Genomic DNA, 7,759 nt, shown 5'->3' on the forward strand with positions numbered 1-7,759 from the left:
CCTAACTGTCCCACCCGCCGGCATGGTCACCCCTTACTGCACCCCTTTCCAGTCTGGTCACTCCTAACTGCCCCCTGCTGCTGGCCAGTTCGCCCCTAACTGCCCCCCCCCCCCCCCGACAGCTTGGTCACCCCCAACTTCCCCTACTGCCGGCCTGGTTGCCCCATGCAGCCTGCTGTTCGGTTGTTTGGTCATCCCTCACTAACCCCCCTGCTGGCCTGGTTTTCCCATGCAGCCTGTTCAGTCATCCATCTGGTTGTGAGGGCCCCTGGCTTTTTATATATATGGATTATCATGGGCCCCTTTACAAAAAGTGCATGGCATTGAAACTAGTGTATTGATATAGGAAATATTTTCTCCATAAATGGTCATTTTGACAGTTTCATTTGAAGTATTTGGCAATATTGAAATGGGCAAAAGATAAGGGAGGCATAAAGACTTGGAGAATATGGGTGAGAGGATAATAAAGGGGTTTGAGAGGGAGTTACATTGAGTTCTGAAAGAGGACTGCTCTGACAAGCATGAGGCTTTGAATTCATGAGGATGACCTCAAAGCAGGAGTGCAAGAGAACTAAGAGGAAAAGGAAAGTAAGGATGGAGTGGAGTCAAAGAGTGTCGGTGGCATAGTTTTTACTCTCATACTTTTCTCAAACATATATGGAAATCATCCTTAATGTGAAAGAGCAAACTTCAGTTTCTATGCATCATGAGGATTATTTAAATGCAAGGAACTAGAAACAAAGATCTACCTCAAGAAGATCAAAGAAAGAACAGATTTATTATAAGGATACAGGGAAATCTCATAGAAATTATTGCAGGAAATCAAGCTAGAGTTCACAGAAAAGAGAAAATAACTCTCTCTCTCTCTCCCCTCTAACTCCAACATCCCCCTTTATCTTCTTTAACTCTGAAGTCACATAGTGTATATTCTCTCTTTCTCTCTCCATATTAGCCTGTTCTTTATCTCTCTGTAGTGCCTAGACCAGTGCCTAGAGCCGCAGTTTGCAGCTCTGTTGACTAATGAGTTTGCCTACCACTGACCTAGACTCTCAATTCCAATAATTACAGGCTGTTGTTGTTCTTGTGATTAAGCCCCTATCCCAGTGGTCAGCAAACTCATTAGTCAACAGAGCGGCAAACCAGGGCTCACGAGCCACATGTGGCTCACGAGCCGCAGTTTGCCGATCACTGGCCTAGTCTACTAGTATTGTGTTAGTATAACTGGGTTCAAATCTTGAATCTGTTGTCTGTGTCACTTTCATCAGGCTGCTTAACCTCTACGTTCTTCCATTTTCTCATCTGTAAAAAGATGATAAAAATACTTTCCTTTTACTGGGTTGAGGTGAAGATGAATTAGTTTATTTTATGTAAAAATGCTTAAAAGAATGCCCGATTCCTAATAAGTGCTTCACCCTTTAATACCACCCTTTAGTCAGTTAGGCTAACCATAAATAATCCACTCAGATTCTTTAGCCAATTCTAATTTTCCAAAGGAGAAAGTATTTGTTCAGCTCTGACACTAACTTGCTATACGAGCCTGACCAACTCCCATCCATGCTAGGCATTTTGGTTGCCTCTAAAACAAAAGTTGAAGGTTGGATTTGATGCATGCCGAAGATTCTATGATTCTCTGAAATGGCTCCCTTTTGACAAACTCAGACATGCATTAAATCTCACTTACTATGTATTTTATTTATAAATAATATGCATTAAACAGCCAAGTTCCGAGTAAAGGTAAATCTCAGGCACAACAGAGATTTATTCCCAACTCCCTGCACCCTACTCTTGGGGGGAGGAGGGTTAAAACTACCTACATTTTTCTGAAAAGCTCAAAAACAGAAGGCACTGATTTGGCATACCAAAACACCCCACAATAAATATGCACTTGCTTACAAACTGAAGCTGTTTAGATTTGGACTGACTGGAAGAATAAAAGTGGAAAGGGAAATTAGGAAATAAGTGAGGGAGTAATAATGAATTAACAATCTGCATAACTTCCGTTAGACTTTATTAGGAGAGCAGAATTTGGCCATGTGGTGCTGCTATTACACAAACTAATGAGATTAGTAGAGAGGGGCGAATGTAAATAAACATAACTGTTGTTGTTTTTTTTCACTTTGCACTCTTTTATTTGTTTCCAAAAGTAAAACATCCCTTCTAAGACATTCTCTTGTTATACATACAGCACCAGAGGACATTACAACCTTTGGAAAACTGGGAAGCAGCATACCAATTACTAAAGTGTTTAGTGCAAGGCCCCACTGTGGTGGGATTTTCAGAGCTTCTAGATCAAAAGCTTTGCCAGTTAGCTAAAGCTAATAGAGGCTCCTTTCTCCAGCTCCACAGGGAAATGAAAGCTACCCATCTAGGGGTTTGGAGGACAGGACATGTGCACGTGTGTGTGTGTGTGGGGGGGTAATTGTATGTTCTGAGTGTTTTCTAAAGCATTACAAACTAGAAAGCTCAAAAAAAATGAATTTTACATAATGTTTTCACTGTGAGAAACTAAGTGCTTAACCGTGCCATTATTTTCCACTTAGTTACTCATTGTTTTATCTTTTTTTTTAAATATATTTTATTGATTTTTTACAGAGAGGAAGGGAGAGGGATGGAGAGTTAGAAACATCGATGGGAGAGAAACATCGATCAGCTGCCTCTTGCACACCTCCTACTGGGGATGTGCCCGCAACCAAGGTACGTGCCCTTGACCGGAATCGAACCTGGGACCTTTCAGTCTGCAGGCCGACGCTCTATCCACTGAGCCAAACAGGTTAGGGCTCATTGTTTTATCTTATCCAAAATGAAACTGAGCTCTAAATACTACAAAAGGGTTGATAATAAGGTAATAGTTAATGGCAACAGTAAAAGGGATTTTGTTGCAACCATTTCAAAATCTTAATCTAGTTTTGTCTGCTAAATACCTACATAGTATAAGCACCGATCACACATTTAATTTTATTATTCTTTAAATTACATTTATTGGGATTAATATGATAATATAGGTTTTAGGTGTGGTTTTCTGTTACAAGATCCATATATCGCACTGTGTGTCCACCACCCAAAGTCAAATATTCTCCCATCACCATATATTAGGATACCTTTCACCCCCAACACCTTTCCATCTGGCAACCACCACACTGTTGTTTGGGCTCATGAGTTTCAGTTTTATATCTCACATATGAGTGAAATAAAAATCTCAATTGAGTTTTGTCTATTAAATACATACATAGTATAAGCACCAATCACATTTAGTGTTATTATGTTAAAATATGTGTGGGGAGTAACTGTTTAGTAAATACAGGGTTTCCTCTTGGGGTGATGAAAATGATTTGGAACTAGATAAAAGTAGTGGTTGTATAACATTGTGACTGTATTAAATACCACTGAATTATAAACTTCAAAATGATTGCTACACGGTATAAGTAAATAACAAAAATGTGTAAATTGGTGCTTTCAGTAAGTTCATAGTTTCCGTTTTCTTTGAGTATGATGAAGTTAATGTTTTGTAGTTGTTAATGAAATGTAAAACTATCATTCTTTTAGTCCCTCTGGAAGCTATATCAGGTCCTTTCTGAATGTCTGTCTATAAAGTCACAGTTTAAAAGGGGCCCTCTCTGATATTGCTACAGAGATAGAGCTAGTCCTTTAAACGTGGAATCTTTTGTCTTCCCTTGATCTCTTAATGATCCAGAAGGGTTTAAACAACTCAGTGGCACTATGTTAAAGTAGACTGGGAGTACTTGTTCTGTGACTGTGGGCCAAAGTGTTATAGGAAGAAAGAATAGCATCTGAGAAGTTGGAACAGATAAAGACTTCACTTTTTTTGAGAAAAAGAAAGAAAAACAGTGTGGCTCAAGTGCAGACAGCCTGGAAGCTAATAAATAAGAGTTAATATGGAGAGGTTCACCTCATCTTTGTGAAGCTACTTGACATCATATGATACATGGCATTTTCAAATTAATCCAGTAATGGTCTCTGGATATCAGTGATCATGACATGATATTATAAAATATGTACATTATGTACTCTTTTGTGTCTGAATTCCTTTCCTCAACATGTTTTTACAGGTTTTTGTGGTTTGTTCATGTGCATTACTGTATATGATTTCATTTGTGTTTATACTATATTTATGCATTTTCTTTGTTGTTGCATATTTAGAAAGTTTCAACTTTTGAGTTCTTACAAAGAGTCCTGCTATGAAAATGCAAAAATAGAATGCATATATCTAAAATCAAAAGTCCATCATAATGGTTACATTTGGATTGGAATTCCCTTTCCAGATGTGAATATGAATAATAATTAAACTATCACCTGAAAAGCAGAGGGAATGCTGCTATAGGTTAATTGCATATTAATCAAAATGGCCTTCACATTTTAATTCATCATTAATCACTGAGGATGTGGTCATGTCATCTCAAACCACACTGATATACTTTGTAGAATACTTTGTGTTCTTGTGCAAATGCAAATTATAAGCATTTCAGTGATTTTAAGAAAAATGCTGCGATTGTTGTGACAAGATAAAAGTTGAAAGATTAATGATAACAGAATTAAAGGAAATTAGGAAATGAACCCATCCTGTTTCCTTTTAAATAAGGGCTTCTGCCTTGATTAAGATCACTATAATTTGGAGACACTCTGGTTCAGATGGTTTTCCTGCTGTGAAGCGGAATGCTTATGGAACAGGAGTCTGCTTCTGTCATGAAATCATTTACGACACATCATAGATTATCTACCAAATAACCAAAGGAAAACTACTTGCTTGTAATGTCTATAGTGTGCTAAACATTAGTAGTCTAAATATTATTACACTTTATTTAGCCAATTGTAGCACTTGAATACATCATCAAACTGATTTTATACACACTAATATGTATTTATTAAATAATTATTGTCAACAATGAATTTTCTGAGCTTAGTGTAACTTTCAAAATTTCCATGGAGATGTTATTTATTCAAGGATATTTCACCCTTTTTCAAATGCTGTTATAACTTTTGTGATCACTTTAGAAAAGTAAATGAGTGATGTAAATAAATATAATATTTCTTGATCTTCTCTCATTAAATGACATTTCTTTAAATGACTGACATTTAAAAAGTCTGCTACCATGATCCCATTTTTACTAATACTTGCTTGACCCCATTCTAGTAGTTTTAAAAATGTTAAACACTTAGAATTTTATAAGCACTACATTTGCGGATTTTACAATTTAATATTATAAATTGAGGTCAGCAGAAGAGAAGCTGCTACTTGAATTGTAGTGTACTTTTGCACATACTCTTATCTTGAATATCCAGGTGATATTTTTGAATGCCAGTTGTAATAGTGAGATGTGTCTCTGAAAATTTCTAAGTAATATCTGATGCTGCATCAATGTTGTGAAGGTTACAGTTTTATAAAGCAACATCAATCATTTATAGATCAGTAAACCAAGATTAAACATGGATTTTAACAATTTAAATAAAGTATAGCTCAAATTTTCACAGAACCCAAATGTCATTTTTTTTACTAAGAACGCATTGATATTATTGTTTCAAATTATTTTATATTTCTTTTAATTTATCTCTATTGTAAAAGATATTACAGATGTCCCCTTTGTATTTTATATTTCTTTAATTTTATTTTATTTGGGTTGAATTTGAATTTAATATACACTGGCTAGTTGGCTTTCTATTTCTTTCATATTGATAATTTATATGTTTAAAATAAAGTTAACAGTAAACTTTATAATAGACTGTATTAGGCTTTAAAAACTATTTATTTTTTCTAGTTAATATCTTTATACCTATAAATTCAACATTATTCTTCTTGGTTTGAAAAAAGTCATTATTTATTGGAAGGAATTTAAGAGAACATTCAGTAAATAGATCACAGATTTTTGTATTTTGTTTAAAAATATCTCTAATATTATTTTCATGACTGAATTACATAGTTTGATCAAATATATGAATGACAATAAAAAATGCAATGTAATGTTATGAGTTAAAATTCTGACATGTCATCCAAACACAAATTTAAAACACTTCCAGAGAGAAATAGTTTATCTTGGAATGCAAGTGCTTTCTGTGAAAAATTGAAATATATTCAAGTATCCTAATTCAGGTAAATTAAACTCCCTAAAGGAGCCTTCATATGTGAATAGAAATACTGTATTTAACAGTGATCCTTACAAATGTGTGTAGAATAAGAAAAGTGCCAGAAGACTTGATAAAACTTTTAGGGTCCCTGAGCACTGATGAGATTATGATGTCTACTGCTTCCATTTGTAATAAAAATAAAAGGGCCCTAACTGGTTTGGCTCAGTGGATAGAGTGTCGGCCTGTGGACTGAAAGGTCCCAGGTTCGATTCCGGTCAAGGGCATGTACCTTGGTTGCGGGCACATCCCCAGTAGGGGGTGTGCAGAAGGCAGCTGATTGATGTTTCTCTCATTGATGTTTCTAACTCTCTGTCCCTCTCCCTTCCTCTCTGTAAAAAATCAATAAAATATATTTAAAAAATAAAAGGAATACTAGATGACAAAGTAATTACTAAGAAAATACAAAACAAAACACTGAAGCCCAGCCAGCATGGCTCAGTGATTGAGCATCAACCTATGAACCAGGAGGTCACCATTCAATTCCCTGTCAGGGCACATGCCCGGGTTGTGGGCTGAATCTGTGCAGGAGGCAGCCCTTCAATGATTCTCTCTCATCATTGATGTTTCTATGTCTCTCTCCCTCTCCCTTCCTCTCTGAAATCAATAAAATATATTTTAAAAGATAAAACACTGAGGTTTTTCTTGGTAACCACTGTGATGCTGTGTTTTCTTTAAAGACGTAGATTTTTTTTTTCTAAGATCTTTTGTATTACCTCTGCCTTGCTGGTGGCTTCTATCCTTGGTCCACACAATAGATAAACCCACATACTCTGACAGTAGACTAAAGATAGGCTATATTTAACTCTTTCTAAAAAATGCTGAAATCCAGAAACTCCACATTTATGATTTTAATATCAATGCATAGAAAAATTCCAGACAGACTGCCAATCTGGTGACTTTATAGCACTAATAATGTAAAAATTAGTAGCAGCCAGGATGGGTTCAATAATACTAAGTCATGTTAATGATATTAAATTGATATAATGGTTAACTTAGTAGAAAAGTGTGTGTGTGCATACATATTTTTTTCTTGATGTGAATAAGTGAATTGATAGTATCGCTTTATATAAATTTAACCAAGAAAGGAAAATAAACTAAATGACAGTAAGGCAAGTGGATATTTAACTGGATCTGTTAATATCATTTATGCATTCATTTATCTATTCATTCAATGAGTATTTAGGGCCTAATATTATATCAAGCACTTAAATTCAGAGAAGACATAGTCTCTGGTCTCAAGGAACTTATTTTCGTGTGTGTGTGTGTGTGTGTGTGTGTGTGTGTGTGTGAATAGTAGTAGTAGTAGTAGTAGTAGTAGTAGTAATAGTAGATAGTAGTAATAGTGGTGGTATCAGTAGTAATGGTGGTAGTAATGATAATAATGGTGTATATGGACTCTGAAGTTAGTTAACTGGGTTGGATTGCTTGGTCAACCATTTAGTATCCACACAACTTTAAACTTGTTCCTTGACTTCTTTATGCCTTAGCTGTTTGTGTGTTATGAAAGAATAATATTAGTATTGGATCATAAGCTATATATGGATTAAAAGAGAACACACATGGCAGTGGCTGCTAGTTATCCATCAAAATCCAATGAACTAATTTTAAGTTAATCATCTAT

Source organism: Plecotus auritus, assembly GCF_963455305.1.
Source record: "Plecotus auritus genome assembly, chromosome: X".
Taxonomy (NCBI): domain Eukaryota; kingdom Metazoa; phylum Chordata; class Mammalia; order Chiroptera; family Vespertilionidae; genus Plecotus; species Plecotus auritus.